The sequence below is a fragment of the Oryctolagus cuniculus genome, chromosome 7, assembly GCF_051225735.1.
Source record: "Oryctolagus cuniculus isolate XC-2025 breed Fujian yellow rabbit chromosome 7, ASM5122573v1, whole genome shotgun sequence".
NCBI lineage: Eukaryota > Metazoa > Chordata > Mammalia > Lagomorpha > Leporidae > Oryctolagus > Oryctolagus cuniculus.
This window is the reverse complement of record NC_142873.1, coordinates 105871092-105887294: the sequence shown is the minus strand read 5'-3', so window position 1 is coordinate 105887294 and position 16203 is coordinate 105871092. Positions and strand designations below refer to the sequence as shown.

Below are 16203 nucleotides of genomic sequence, written 5' to 3'. Positions count from 1 at the left end.
AAGAAGCTCCTAGCTCCTGGCTTCAGATCTGCTCAGCTCTGGCCATTTAGGGAGTGAGCCAGCAGATGGAAGACCTCTCTCTCTGTCTCTGTCTCTACCTCTCTCTGTAACTCTGTCTTTCAAATAAACCAAAGAAAGAAAGAAAGAGGATTATCTGTCAACGTTTTTAGTCCTTCAATAGTTTTTGTAAACCGTCAATGAGTAAATATCAAAAGAAAACAATTACCTATAGGACATCACTGAACACTGACTTCTTATCAGAAACAAATGTCAACTAGAAAACCAGAGTTGTCTTTAATGTGTTGGGGAGAGGGGGCAAGGACGGGTAACTGTCAGCCTAGAATTTTAAATGCAGTAAAAAAAAAAAAAACTTCAAAAATGAAAGTGAAATAAAGACAATAAAGACATTTTTACCCCCTCCCAAAAAAAAAAAAAAAAAAAAAAGCTGAGAACATTTCAGCAGACTAGCACTATAAGAAATGTTAAAGGGAGTTTCTTCAGTCTAAAGCTAAATTCTACCAGGTGGAAACTGATGAACACACAAGATTGAAGAGCAATGGCAATCATAAATATGTCAGAAAATAAACAAAGCATTTGCTTTCTTATTTTTAAATTTCCTTAAAAGATAAATGACCAATTAAAGCAAAAGTCATAACAATGTATTGTAGAGTTTATAACTTTTGAAAGGAAAATAGGTGCAATAAAATTAAGCCAGATATCTGGATAGAAGTATACTGTTGTAAAGGTCATGTATTATACATGAATTGGTATAATACTATTTGAAAATAGACTAAGATAGATTTAATAATATTTATTTTAAGTTATCATGTAGAAGAAATGATGTTCAGGGGCATGTGTTGTGGTGTAGAAGGTTAAGCTTCCACCTGCAGTGCCAGCATCCCATAAGGGCTCCAGTTCAAGTCCCAGCTGCTCCACTTCCATTCCAGCTCCCTGCTAATGTGGCTGGGAAAGCAGCAGAGGAAGGGCCAAATCCTTGGGACCCTGCACCCATGTAGGAGACCTGGAAGAAGCTCCTGGCTCCTGGCTCCTGGCTTCAGATCGGCTTAACTTCAGACATTGCAGCCATTTGGGGAGTGAACCAGTGGATAGAAGATTCTCTCTCTCTCTCTCTCTCTCTCTCTTTCTCCTTCTCTCTCTGTACTTCTACTTTTCAAATAAATAAATAAATCTTTAGAAAGTTCATATTTAGGCTGGCGCCGCGGCTCACTAGGCTAATCCTCTGCCTTGCGGCACCAGCACACCAGGTTCTAGTCCCGGTCGGGCCGCCAGATTCTGTCCCGGTTGCCCCTCTTCCAGTCCAGCTCTCTGCTGTGGCCTGGGAGTACAGTGGAGGATGGCCCAAGTCCTTGGGCCCTGCACCTGCATGGGAGACCAGGAGAAGCACCTGGCTCCTGCCTTCGGATCAGCGCGGTATGCCGGCCACAGCGCGCCAGCCGCGGCAGCCATTGGAGGGTGAATCAATGGCAAAAAGAAGACCTTTCTCTCTGTCTCTCTCTCTCACTATCCATTCTGCCTGTAAAAAAAAAAAAAAAAAAAAAAAATTTTAAATATACAATTGGGGCCAGCACTGTGGCCCAGTGGATTAAAGCCCTTGGCCTGAGGCATCCCATATGGACACCAGTTCTAGTCCTGACTGCTCCTCTTCCCATCCAGCTCTCTGCTATGGCTTGGGATAGCAGTAGAAGATGGCCCAACTCCTTGGGCCCCTGCACCCATGTGGGAGACCCAGAAGAAGCTCCTGGCTCCTGGCTTCAGATCAGCGCAGCTCCAGCTGTTGCAGCCATCTGGGGAGTGAACCAATGGATAGAAGACCTCTTTCTCTGTCTCTTCCTCTCTCTGTAACTCTGTCCTTCCTTCAAATAAATAAAATAAATCTTTAAAAATAAAAATATACAATTTAAAACAATGAGATATCATTTCTCACCTGATAAATTGATAATAATGACAGAAGCTGGAAAGCATTCACTGTTAATGATAATGTAGCATGCTAGTAGGAGTGTGAAATACTGGAGTTTGGATAATAACTTGGTACAATCTGTTAAAAGAAATAGCTCACATCTCTTGATTCAGCAAACCATGTGATTCAATCACATACAAATAAAAGCGCTGTGGATATGTGTAAGGATATTTTTATTTTGGTGAGAACATTGCAATGTTTAGTAGGAATGGGGTTGGGAAAAACCTGAAGAACTATATGTGAAAAAATAATTAGCTAAATCTTACTATGTCCATAGAATGGAATATTTGTAACAATTGAAACAAAAATGATTTAGATTATTGTGTGTTATGGAATGAAGTTTACGCTATCTGCTAAAGGAAAACAAAAGATAGATGGATTGAGAGAGAGACAAATAGAATATATTTTCTACATTGTTTAGATATAGAAAAAATATATCATGCTTTTTACACACTATAAAGGCATGAAGAAAATGTGGGGTGATTATTATAAAACTGATTTTGAAAAGATTGGAGGAGAGGGGCTGGAGCTGTGGCGCAGTAGGTTAACGCCCTGGCCTGAAGTGCCGGCATCCCACATGGGCGCCGGTTCTAGTCCGGGTTGCTCCACTTCCAATCCAGCTCTCTGCTATGGCCTGGGAAAGCAGTAGAAGATGGCCCAAGTCCTTGGGCTCCTGCACCCACATGGGAGACTCGGAAGAAGCTCCTGGCTCCTGGCTCCTGGCTTCAGATTGGCCCAGCTCTGGCCGATGAGGCCAATTGTGGAGTGAACCAGCAGGTGGAAAACCTCTCTTCTCTCTCTCTCTCTCTCTCTCTCTCTCTCACTTTCTCTCTGTCTCTGTCTCTCTCTCTCTCTCTCTCTCTGTCTCTCCTCTCTCTGTGTAAATCTGACTTTCAAATAAAAATAAATAAATGTTTTTAAAAAAAGAAAAGAAAATATTGGAGGAGAAAGGAAAAATTATGGAAATTTGATTCTACTCTGTAGTGCTTGACTTAGAGAAAAGGATTCTTAATTTTGTTCATGTCTCAGATTTAGCAGAGGTCCTATTGACAAAAATCAAAAGCTGTACTAAATCCTCCCACACTAAGTAGTGCTTTGGACCAGTGCCTTCTGGTGTCTCATGTTTTTCTTCTTTTCTTTTTTTCTTTTCTTCAAAACAGCATTCGCTGTTCTTTTTCTATCATTTTGCATCCTGGGTGAGGAATGGCGTCCAGCTAACATGTTTTAGTTCATTGGCTGTGGTAGTCACCACAGCTCATTGCCCAGAAAGCTTGGCTGTGAGCTGAATGCAGTGACTGGACAAGACTTTGGGTCATCTCACTTGGAAAATCATAGTAATTGATTTATTGGAGAAGCATGGAGCAAACAACTACTCGGGGCCTAGAAGAGCAGAATGTAAAAAAGAATTATCTTGTTAATGGTTGCACCACAACCCCATTCCCTAGTGCTCAGTAGGGTTTGGTTGAGGTGCTCTTAAACCATGCACACAGGGCCGGCGCCGTGGCTCACTAGGCTAATCCTCCACCTTGCGGCGCCAGCACACCGGGTTCTAGTCCCGGTCGGGGCGCCGGATTCTGTCCCGGTTGCCCCTCTTCCAGGCCAGCTCTCTGCTGTGGCCTGGGAGTGCAGTGGAGGATGACCCAAGCGCTTGGGCCCTGCACCCCATGGGAGACCAGGAGAAGCACCTGTTCCTGCCTTCAGGTCAGCGCGGTGCGCCGGCCGCAGCGTGCTGGCCGCGGCAGCCATTGGAGGGTGAATCAATGGCAAAAAGAAGACCTTTCTCTCTGTCTCCCTTTCTCTCACTGTCCACTCTGCCTGTTCAAAAAAAAAAAAAAAAAAAAGTGCACACACGGGGCCAGGCACTGGTTCAAGTCCTGGCTGCTCCGCTTCTGATCCAGCTCCCTGCTAATGCACCTGAGAAAGCAGCAGAAGATGGCCCAAGTCCTTGGACCCCTGCACCCACTTGGGAGACCTGAAAGAAGCTCCTGGCACCTGGCTTCAGCCAGTCCCAACCCCGACCATTGTAGCCATTTAAGGAGTGAAATCAGCAAACGGAAGATCTCTCTCTCTCTGTCTCTCTCTCTCTGTAACTCTGCCTTTCAAATAAATATAAATAAATCTTTTTAAAGAACAAAACAACACACACATACACAACACCATCAACCACAACTAAAAAATGATGAACATGTGTGTGGCTTTGCATAAGAATGTGAGAAATTTGCCTTTTGTAAGAATATACAAATCTCTATCACCAGAAGTTCTGTGCCTGATGACCAGGTAACTATTTTCTTATGGAATCCATGGGTACTGTAATTCACTTGTTTAGATTGTGCTGCTAAAAATAGCAGAGGCAGTTTGTGAACCAAGTTTATTTTGGGTAAGCCTCTGCATTTATCAGTGTTTTAAATTTATCTCATGTCTCTCACTATACTCTTTAGCTTTGTCATTTAGCAAGGCCTCCGGCAGCCTAACAACTTCTGGAAAATGTATTGCTCTTCTCCAGACATGGCATTTCATCTCTAAATGTCTGTGTTTTTTGATTACCATAATCAAAGAATCTTGCATTGTGCTATTTTTTAGCAAACCTTTTGACATCTGACACTACGTATATTTAGAAGTTGTATTGGTATCCTATACATTTAACTCTTTGGGAAGATGAGCAAAAGTGATAAATGAGCTAAAACTGTTAGAAATTAAACTTTAAGAAAGTGAGGATGCAGCAGGGATAAACCATGAATGTTAAATTCTCCCTCATCATAGGAAATAGGTTAAAATTATGTGAAAATCTTATCAATTTAATGGTGGCAGCATTCGTCTGATGATCTAAGCTCACAGTGTTGGCACCACTTCTTAATATTTAGCCTCACAAGTGACATTGTAAGCATAACACATCTGCTATTCATAGAATGGTGTGAGTTTTTTCAGCATGTTTAGTATCAACAGTAAACCCGAATTGACATTTCAAGAAATGGAAATATACTAGAAACAGAAACAGAACCAGTATTTCCTAGAAAAGACTTTGTCACTTCCAGTGTGGTTACTCACTTAATTTAAGAGCTGCTGATTTAAGTGCAATCAGCTACCAAAGAGCAGTGCAGAAGGCCCATCACACCCACCAACTTAGAAATCTCATGCCAACAATCAGAGGTTGACATTTGGGTTTGTAGATCAGGCTCTTGTTTCATCAGGCATTCTCCACTGTCCAGGGCTTAGGCTTCAGAAAGCACAGAAACAAGATTTTTTTCTAACTAGACAGGGAAACACTGACAATAGTCATGCCTCTGTTACTGAAACTCCCCAGATATTAAAAGAAGGAAGAAGAGTTGGAAGAGAAAGGAAGGAAGAAATAAAAAAAGGGTCACTGACTTGCTAAAGGAAAACCACATTTTGAAGATTAGACACCTGTAACTTTGATTAACCAAAGAAAATAAGATCTCTCCAGAGCAATTCAGTTCAATAAACATTTATTGAGCTACCTGCCCTGTGCCATTCACTGTACTGGAAGTAAGGGAGTAAGCGTGGCAGATGGGGTCCTTGTGCTCCTGGAGTTACTAACCCACAGAGTATGCCAGAGGAGAGAACTGTGGCTATCAATAACTATCAGCACATGTTTCCACCACCTCTTTACCCTAGACCGAATAATGTACTGATGGATCTACAACATGACAACTGTTCTAGTAACGGCTATATAGGAGGGGTCATCTTTTGATTTATATGCATCTGAAGAAAATAGCAGAAAAGAGGAAAATAATGAAAGTTTTCATTGCTTCCTGCATCTTATGAATTCTCCTAATTTGTTGTGCTTGCCTAACAACCAGATTTTAGTCCTTTCCCCAATATTTCTCATCTGTTTCCTAAAAGAAAATGTACCAGGTGCATTTGGAACACCACTGTGTGTGTGAGTTGGCAGTTTTGTAAGATGACGCAGTTAGAAGTGAGAGAGAGATGGTCTTCCAACATCAGAGATTGTGTGCTTTCAGAAAACAAGGATTTTATGTCTGCATCTCCAGTTTGTGTTCAGTTGTTTTTATATATACTCATAAATTATATCTATGAATACACTCACAAATATACAAGAAATATAAATTAAATCTTAAAATGAGATAAAATACACCTTTGGCTTAATTGATTTATTAACAAAATAAAAGCCTTTCTTCTTACTAAAAATTATTGAAATGGAATCTAATTGACAAATTATGCAAGCTGGTTATGAACATTTGGCTACCATAATCTTATTATCCTTGATATGAATCACTTGTCCCATGAAACTAATTAGAATCTGCTGCATTTTCATATTTTTTAACAAATGGTTGTAAAATGCACTGAATTGCTCAACTAAAAACTGAAACATGATAGTAAATTGTTCCCAAGGTCTTATTTTTTGTCACTGACAGACTTACATAATTTTTAGTAAAGGCACACAAATAATAACATTTTGAAATATTCATTTTCATAGCATGCTCTCATTCAGTGGTAAAATGACCTTGAATGTATTAAAACAAAAATCTATGGGTTATTTGGTTGTTTCAGAATAATCTCTTAGCTGACATACAACTCAGAACCATCTATCATTATGGAAAAGGTCAGCGAATTTATAAATTTTTATTTTATTTTAAAAACTCACTTTTAACCAAGACAACCCTTTTGACTGCTATAAACAATTTTCACTATGGAGTGCCATCTTGTGACTCTTAAAATTCTACAATTATAAAAGCTTTGTTTTTCATCAAAGCATTCATGGATATGGACAACTAAAACATGTAAACTGTAATATGTCTCAGTCCCATGAAAGTCATCTGTTACACGTCATTGTTTCTGAGACGTACACTTTCCCTATGCAACATCTAAACTGGGAGAGGAGTTAGGCCGTGCTGTGCAGTAGTCTCAAGGCAGTGTTCACCTGCGCATGCGTGTGCTCAGAAACCCAGCACCCAGAGGCAACGGGGGCACCCTCGTGGGAAGGCTGCTCTCTCCCTGGGGATAATACACAGTGAAAATATCTGATCACTTTTGATTCCAGGTGTCAAGCAATCAGCTCCACTGTGGACACTCGCTGGGGGTCCTGTAGTTCAATTCTGTTCAGACACTGCTTACCTGAAGATGGTATTAGATCCTACATGTTGGGGACTCAATCCCTGAGATTGCCCACCCGTCCCGACTGCAGGTGCCAGTCACAAGCCCCAGGTGGGGTTATCTGTGCTTCTGACCAATCTCCTATAAATCTGGGTTCCTCCAACCCACTCCTCGGGTTTGATTCACTTGCTCATGAGGCTCACGGAACTCAGGAAAAAAATGACCTCTGTTTACAGATTTGTCATAAAGGATGATACAAAGGATTCAGGTGAAGTGGGGATAGGGTGAGGTGTGGGAGAAGGGACATGGATCTGCCATGCCCTCTCTGGGTGTGACACCATTCAGGAGCCACCACGTGTTCAGCTACCTGGAAGCTCTCCCAGAGACTCCATTGAATAGGTGTGATAGCCAACAGATGAGGTGGGAAAACCCAGCAAGGCCTGTCTGTCTCAGCTGTTTGTGCGCCCCCTTTGGACAGAATTTATTCCTCTAGGATGGGAGCAAGACGGCTGCTGAATTGTGGAAATTCTCATCACCTAACGGACAAGGTGGGTCAGAGAGTAGTGGGGAACACTAGGGTTTCTCTCACCCTCCCCAAGGAAGAGAAATTCTAATTTCTATGGCCTGTCTTTGTATGTGTGTATGTGACAGGGGAGAGTTATGAACCAAGAACAGTGGATAAAAATCAAATGTATATACCAGGGGCCCACGCTGTGGCACAGCAGGTTAATGCCCTGACCTGAAGTGCTGGCATCCCATATGGGTGCCGGCTCTAGTCCCAGCTGCTCCTCTTCTGATCCAGCTCTCTGCTGTGGCCTGGGATAGCAGTAGAAGATGACCCAACTCCTTGGGCCCCTGCACCCATGTGGGAGATTTGGAAGAAGCTCCTGGCTCCTGGCTTCGCATCAGCGCAGCTCTGGCCATTGCAGCCATCTGGGGAGTGAACCAGTGGATGAAAGACCTCTTTCCCTGTCTCTACCTCTCTCTGTAACTCTGTCCTTCAAATAAATAAAATAAATCTTTAAAAAAAAGTATATACTGTAATATCATAAGGAGTCATATTGTTACTAATGATAATTTTAGTATGAAACTATCATATATAAAGGATATAGTAAATAAGTAGTTTGATGATGAAGCTTAAAACTATTACATATGCCTATAATCATTGAAACAAATAATTATGTTTATGAGTGAAAGTAATCCAAGTTAGGTAAAGGAAAACTGTAAGATTTTTATTGGAGTTAGAAATATGAGTACTGATTTACAGAATGTCTCTCATTTCCATAAGCTATGTCTAGCTTTGTCCAAGGGAAAGACCAGCCCAGCAAGACCACAGCAAGACCAGCCCAGTAGCAATGAAGACCTCCGTTGCCAGACTGGGATCTTTAATGCCATTCCCCACCAAAAGGAAACAGCTCCTCTCAGAATGGCTGATTCTACATCTGGAGTAGAACTGAACCTAGAACACCTGGTTACACTAGAAAACAAGGAAGCCACCACATCCTGGGGTCATGTCAAAGGGTGACAACAAATTTAATGGGAAATTCAGTTGCCAAAGATGGCCCATTTTCAGTAATAATAAGAATGATTGCAAAAGGACGAGACACATAAAATGTGTTAAAATATATACATTCATAGTGGTACTTATGAAAATGGATCATCTCTAGAGGTTACAAAAGCATCAAATGTTTAAAAAAAAACAAACAAACATGAACAGGAACAGGAACATGAACACGCACACGTTCCACATGAACACGTCTGAGGTGTATTTGCGCCCATTTATTTTGTTTCCTGTTTCTTTTTGGGTGTACTACTACTAATACTACTAATAATACCTGATGAAGATATGCCCAAAGTAAACCTTAAAAGCGTTTAGTTTCAAGAACTAGAACTGGAATCCAGCAGATTCTGAGCGGGTGAGGAAGCCTGTGTCATCGTTGCGGGGCACTTCTTTCCATTTCTTCCCGACACATGAGGCATGGGATGCCAGATTCCCTGAACGACAGCCATAAAGGGCAGTTTTCCTTCTTCTCCCACACCCCGCCGGTAACGCGGGACCCTCGAAGGCCGGGGTCTGGCCAGCTACGAGCGGGACCCGTCTGTCTTCCTCTTCCAACAGCAGATCCTGGTTCCGAGGGAGGCGAGGGGTCGTGCCCGGGGTCCACCCGGGAGCCCGCGGCGCTAGGGGGTGCTAAGAGCCGGGCCGCCGGACGCCGGAGGAAGCCAAGTGCCGGGTCGCGGGATTGGGGGCCGAAAGCCTAGCGCGGCCGCGCGCCTCCCCTCCGGTCGCCGTCGGCTCTGCAACTCAGTCGGCCGGCGCCCGGGCGTGGCGTGCAGGGTGAGAGGGGAACCTGAGGTGTGAAGACCCTGGTTCGCGCCCACACAGGACTGCCCGCTGCGGGCAGAAGCCACGCCCTCCACCGCCCCAGGCCCGCCGCCACCGCCGAGTGGAAACCACCGGCGCTGACCCGGCCCCGAGTCCCCGCGCACCCCGGCCGGGCCCCCAGAGCGCCTACTCCCGGGGCTGGCGGCGGACGCGGCGGGCGCGGGAGGCGGATCGGCGGGCGCCGGCACCGGGCACCCGCGGTGAGTGAGACACGTGTGGCCCAGCGCGCCGGGGGCTGCCCGCGCGGTGAGTGACCGGCGGCTCCGGGACCCTGGGCCACGGGCCAAGCTGGGCCAAGGCTCGCGCTTTCCTGCCTCACTCTTCCCAGTGCTACCGAGGTTCGTTCACTTGAGGGTGCTCAGTTGGGGTCGTGGCCGGACGGTGTGGCGGGGCAGCTCAACCTGAGTCTCTGAGGTGTTCCCTGGGGCTGGGTGCAGAGCGGTGGGTGGGTGTCCCTGGAGACTGACCCTGAGTCCCTGGCTGGACAGTTGCTGGCGGGATGCTGGCAGGTGCAAGCCAACTGGCCAGCCTCAGTTTTCTCATCTGTGAAATGTCTTCTTCGTCTGCGAACGCTGAGGCCCGTCCTCTGTCTTCTGTTTTCTCGTGTGAGCGATTCTCTTCTGTGAAATGTGAGATCCTTCTCCCCTTGTTGGGGGCCACTAAGTATGAGTATTGTAAGCAGTTATGTGTCTGCACAGTTAGATCCAGGTCGTGCCCACAGTAATCCAAAAGCAGACAGACTTTCCCTGGTTTGCCTAAAGAACGGGCAAAATTAGTCTTCCTCCATTTTTTAAATTCCGGTTTGTTGTTTTGGTCTGCTGTGTTTGTGCCCTGTGTAGATGAAAATGTTTGTTGAGTGCCTACTGTGAACTTGGCTTTGGGGAATATATTTTCTCATATATAGTTCTTTAAGAAGTCAGTGAAAACTTGCACATTTCACACATGGTGTAACAGGTTACTGGCTACAAGCCCTGCTTTGCCCTGTTTGTAACGTTATATCCACTTCACCTGAGCAAACAAACATTAGCTTCTCATTCCTTCCAGCAGGTCACTTAAAGGACTTCAGTGTCTAAGAGCTGATCCCTTGCTCCCCATTTTAACGTGAAATCCGCAATTCATTACTATCCCTCTGTTGGGCACAGCAGGCTCCAAAAGGGGCTGCAGTACGCTCTTCTCCAAGTGTGGAGTTTCTTGAACATTGTAGAGGCTGGTAAATTTCCAAACAGAGATTTGACACTCTGACTCTTATTAGAATGGATGTCAGTGTGAAAAGTGTGTGTATGATTATTAAGCGAGAAGAATCTTCTTAGTAGCTATGATGCAGCATTTCTGAACTGTGGATTTATTTTTGTATGACTGCAAAAATGCTTTGTTCTCTAGCAACTTCGACATTTAAGTTTGTAGAACTAACCTGAAAAGAAAACCAAAAGGAGTCTTGTATAAATCTCTTTGCTCTTGGAAGTTTCTAGTGCCCTTTGCTAGTGGTACCAATTTAAAAACAAATACAAATGCAGTCAATACATTTGATGTACACTACCGTGGATATAAAAAGTCTAAGACCCCATTCCTATCCTCAAGAAGCCAAAATTGCTTGAAGAGTTAAGAATTATGAGAACACGTGGTGTGTTATAAATTGTAAGTGCCAAGGAGTCAGGAAGTGTGGGGTCTAGTTTTGTGTGTGTGTGTGTGTGTGTGTTTTAAAGATTTACTTGTTTATTTGAAAGGCAGAGTTACAGAGAGGCAGAGAAAGAGAGAGGTCTTCCATCTGCTGGTTCACGCCTCAGATGGCCACAATAGCTAGAGCTGTGCCAATCCAAAGCCAGAAGCCAGGAGCTTCCTCAGGGGTGCAGGGGCCCAAGGACCTGGACCATCTTCTACTGCTTTCCCAGACCACAGCAGAGAGCTGGATCAGAAGTGGAGCAGCCAGGACTCTAACTGGCACCCATTTGGGGATGCTGGCACTGGAGGTGGTAGCGTTTCCTCCTGTGCCACAGCGCCGGCCTCGTGGGATCTAGTTTTAATCAAATTAGTCTTTCAGTGGTGAGCCAGATGAATGAGCAGAGAGGCAAGGTCATCAAGCTTAATTCTGACAATGTTCTTGAAAAGTAAGTGCTTTTGTCCTTTTTCTTTAAATAATAACAACAGGAGACATTTACTGGGCTCTATATCCCAGACACTGTGGTAAGAGTTCCTCATTGAGCCCTCATATTTTTATTCGCATTTCACCAGATGAAGAAGGTGGGTGGTTAAGTGATTATCACAGACCCCGCAGCTAGACTGTCAGAGCTGTGACTTGGGTGTCCTAGCCCAGGTTACTGCTCATTGCGTTACTAGCTCAGTTGCTTAGGAGGCTCTTTCAGAACCTTGGGCTGGGATGACGGGGTACCGGGTTCGGTTCACCTTTGGGTTGGCTACTCTGTGGCTTCTACCTGAGAGCAATGAGTAGTGCAAGCTTTTTAGCACAGAATTCAAAGAGACAGACGGAGAGGGAAAGCCTGTTAGATGGACAGAGCATCAAAAGCGGAGTTTTATTTCCCGGATGATCATGGAATGAGCAAGGAAATGTGCGATACAGTTCTAATCTACCTCTGGATTGAATTCTGGTCTTCTGTGTTGTCTTGGTCAACTTGAAGATTTCTCCACCTGTAGGTCAGAGAATACTTATTTAATATCTAATATCAATGTAATGGACCAGACATTAACAACTATCTTGTTTATTGTGGTAAATTGCTAGGAGAAAGCCTATCAAAGAAGGTTAAGATTAGAATCTTAATTAATGTCTGTTTCTCAATGGTGTATAAGAAAAGGTTACATTAAATAAAACATCAAGTAGAGATAATGAGATGTGGCAGACTTCCGCTGCACTCTTAGTTGAAATAAGAAACCTTGAGAAACAAGATCATTAGTTCTTTCTACCGCACCCTCCCTGCCCTGCCCAAATGTGCCTACAATAATCTTAAAATAATTGTGAAATGCCTGGAAAACTCTCAAAACAATGTAATTGTAATGTGTCTTAGTATTTTTAGTGCCTCATAGCTGTTTATGAACAGACCTGGGCTTGATGCTACAGGGTAAGGCGAACTAGCCAGGATGTCACGTTACATAACATCCAAAAGGACGACCCCATCCTGATGCCAGTGACCTCAAACAGAGACTTTAAGATGGGGGATATCAAAAGACCTTTCCAAGAAACTAACAGACAAAAGTTAGAGAAAGACACTGAATTATCTCCACAAATGTTGATTGCCATTTTTATAGCAAGGAAAAGAGGATTTGAAATATGAAGTTACTTGTCACGATGACAGAGTTATAAAGTCCTGCAGCCCCATCTACTACGTTCTTTCAGTACAGTTTCCTTCCCAATCAAGATTGCTTTATTTTATCTATAATTCTAGAAGGATGCAGAGAATAGGAGGGAGAAGGCTGGATTTTTAAAATGTTACTGAACAAGTGCAATGAACGTTGTAGGCTTGTGGGATCTAAAGCAAAAAAAGGCTTCCAGCAAATAATGTCAGTTGTTATTTTTGAAAATGCTTTGTTTTAAGATGCCATCCATGTCTTGTTTCTGTTTTCTTTCTTTTTCATTGTTGTGTTGGAGGGATGCTTGTTCAGTTTGTTATAGCACACCAAACAAATGATTCATGGGTTAGGATTGGGTAGGACTCTAATTTGTTTCAGATGTGATTTGTTTACACACAGCATTTCAGGAGCTTGTCTGTGATGTCAAGCATGACCATAGACGGAAATGGAAATACAGACAAATAGAATTGACAGGAGAACGTTCCACACAAACAGAGCAGAAGGGTAAAGGAAAATACGGTAAAGGAAATCTTTGTAAGGAAAATGATGAAGCGATCATAAAGAGGGAATGGAGAAAAGACAGTGAAATGTGTTTAGGGGAAGAAAAGACTAGACGTTTAAGAAGTCTCCTGAATTCCAGAAACAAAATAGTTCTTGTACTTAAAGTAAAACTAAAGATCCTCAGGACTACGTGCACTTCCTGGCAGGCTGAGAGAAAACTCAACAGGTCTCAGCAGCCGCCTAAGAAAGGAAACAGACGTGTCAAATTAGCTCAGGTAAATGGCATTTGGAGTCTTGGGTTGAAAGAAGTATAGGGGGTTGAACTGGTGTCACTCCCCCCCTTCACCCCATTTAACATGGCATTCCAAAGGGGCTGGTGTGCTGGCGGGGACCCGACCTGTGAACTCCGTCCATGTTACACTGTTTGTTAGATTTTTCATCAGGTGGTGGATTTGGAAGGAAAAGGGGGTAATGTCGGGAGACTGTCTTTCTCATGACACAGTTTCTGAAAGGCTATGGAGAACAAAAGGCTGGCTCCAGTAACTAAGCTGCAAGTTAGTCACTTGCTAGATTTGATTTCATTTTTCCATACCCATGGAAATATGTGGAATAGATGATGAGGGTGGCTGTGTTTTCTATGTGCACTGGGTTTTGTTATTTCATCCTCTTTTGAGGGCGGCAGATATCAGAAGTAATGGTTCAACCTTCTTGAGATTAAAGCATTGTACACAGTAGGTGCTTTATTACATGGGTATCATAAATGTGTGTGGTACTATGCCTGGAACATAATAAAATATCAGCAAACTGTAGCATTAGTATTAGTGGTAGTGGTGCCATGGCTGAGAAAGAACTTCTAAGATCAATCCCATTCACAATAGCTACAAAAACAATCAAATACCTTGGAATAAACTTAACCAAGGATGTCAAAGATCTCTACAGTGAGAATTAAAAAACCTAAAGAAATAGAAGAGGATACCAAAAAATGGAAAAATCTTCCATGTTCATGGATTGGAAGAATCAATATCATCAAAATGTCCATTCTCCCAAAAACAATTTATAGATTCAATGTGATACCAATCAAAATACCAAAATATTCTCAGATCTGGAAAAACGATGCTGAAATTCATAAGGAGGCACAGGAGACCACAAATAGCTAAAGCAATCTTGTATTAGTGACAGTGGTAAAATTAGCATTATTTTTAGTATGGCACTGCTGTTGTTGCTACTAATAAGAAGCAGTGTCATATTCTAGAAATAATGTTGGATTAGAAATAAAGAGACCTGTTGGGTTCTGGTATGGATCCTGCTATTAAGCGAATTTGGGCAAGCTTCCTCTTTTCTGAAAGTCTCTCAGTTATCCATCTTAAAAAAAAAAAAAAGATTTATTTATTTTGTTGAGAGGCAGAGTTACAGAGAGAGAGAGAGAGAGAGAGAGAATCTTCCATCCACTGGTTCACTCCCCAAATGGCCACAATGGCTAGAGCTGGGCTGATGGCTGATCTGAAGCCAGGAGGCAGGAGCTTCCTCCAGGTTTCCCACATGGGTCCAGGGACCCAAGCACTTTGGCCATCTTCTATTGCTTTCCCAGGTGCTTTAGCAAGGAGCTGGATTGGAAGTGAAGCAGCTGGAACCGAGACCCATGTAGATTGCTGGCGCCACAGGCAGAGGCTTAACCTACTACCCCATGGCGCCAGCCCATCAGTTATCCATCTTTAAAATGGAGAAGGTGGAATAGATGACCTCCAAAGTATTGTCTTTATACAGATCTACAAAGTAGAACAAGTCTGTGAGTAACTTTGCAAGCAGAAGGGAAAAATTGTATACCCTGCCTTCTTGAATCAACTGGTAATTAACAGCATGCATTGTAAGACAACCAGCCTCGCTGCGCGTTCAGAACATCATTTGGTTCTGTGGTAGCCCAGACTGAAATGTCAGCTATTGGGACCTAGGAGTTACTAGCTAGTCTTTTTTACCTAATTTAACAAAACATGCAATTCTAGGATATGGAAAGTCATAAGTGATTGAGAAAAGAAATGTAAAGCACAGCTCAAAAGGGAAAATGGGAACTAGCCTCAGGGGAGAGCCTACTTTGTGCTAGGTATTTGCATGGGTGCCTGCCGCTATCATTTTCATCTTCAGCATGACTTTGTCTAAGTAGATATAACTGTACCTGTTGAAAGGGTGAGGAGAGGGTGCTCTTGCAATAAGTAGCGTACAGTGATTTCCTGGCCTTCTTCTTTTTCACAATACCACACCGTCCCTTGAACGTAATATGGTTCTACAGAAGAAAAATTAGGTGGAGGTACAAAGTGTTCCTGCCTGCATGAAGTTACCACCTATGGAAGCAAACAGAGCCGGTCTTTTATGTTTTCCTGTCCTAGTCAACAATTTTAGAAGGAGCTGCATACTCGGAGCTTCTCTCTGGAGCAATGGGGAGAGACTGGCAAGGAGTAACTGCTGCCCCGCCTTGCTGTGAGCTGCTGAATTTCTGCCTTGTTTCAGATCCCCCTCTCACCAGTATGAGCCGTTGTTTTAGGTCTGGAAACTGTCACCACTTGAGTCATGAGTCAATGACATAACATACCCTTTGATTTTCTGATTCAAGATTCAAGAGAGGGTTGTAGTTTTGCTATCGACCCTCTAGGCAGACCTTAGGAGACATGTTTACAGTTGATAGGAGGTTTCATTTTATTGGAAGAGACCTCATTTACTTGAAGGTCTTTGGGGATTCTGAGCGTCTCATAAATGGAGTAGCTGTTTTTACTAGGTATCATAGAAAATTACTAAGTTTGTTTTTGGATCCATGCATTATATAAGTGTATCATCTATATTACTGCATAATACATATATTTATATTATATACTCATAGATATTACCCTATTTAATATATAGGCTATATAACAACATACATATATATCATATCTGTATATAAGTCCACTTTTGAAATTTTCAGAATAACCCTTGG

At 43.1% G+C, this 16203-nt stretch overlaps 1 protein-coding gene across 8 annotated transcripts in view; it reads left to right on the top strand.

The window, feature by feature from the left end:
* Positions 1-9231: 9231 nt before the first annotated feature.
* Positions 9232-16203, top strand: part of IL12RB2 (interleukin 12 receptor subunit beta 2) — a 95772-nt gene continuing 88800 nt past the window's right edge. For 4 of the 8 annotated variants that reach the window (XM_089337242.1, XM_008265080.5, XM_089337241.1 and 1 more), the window contains exon 1: positions 9541-9775. The gene's annotated coding sequence lies outside the window, so the exon portion shown is untranslated. Of the gene's footprint in view, positions 9776-16203 lie in introns of all 8 variants that reach the window. The other 4 variants (XM_089337243.1, XM_051856367.3, XM_070078290.2 and 1 more) reach the window with 4 other exon arrangements.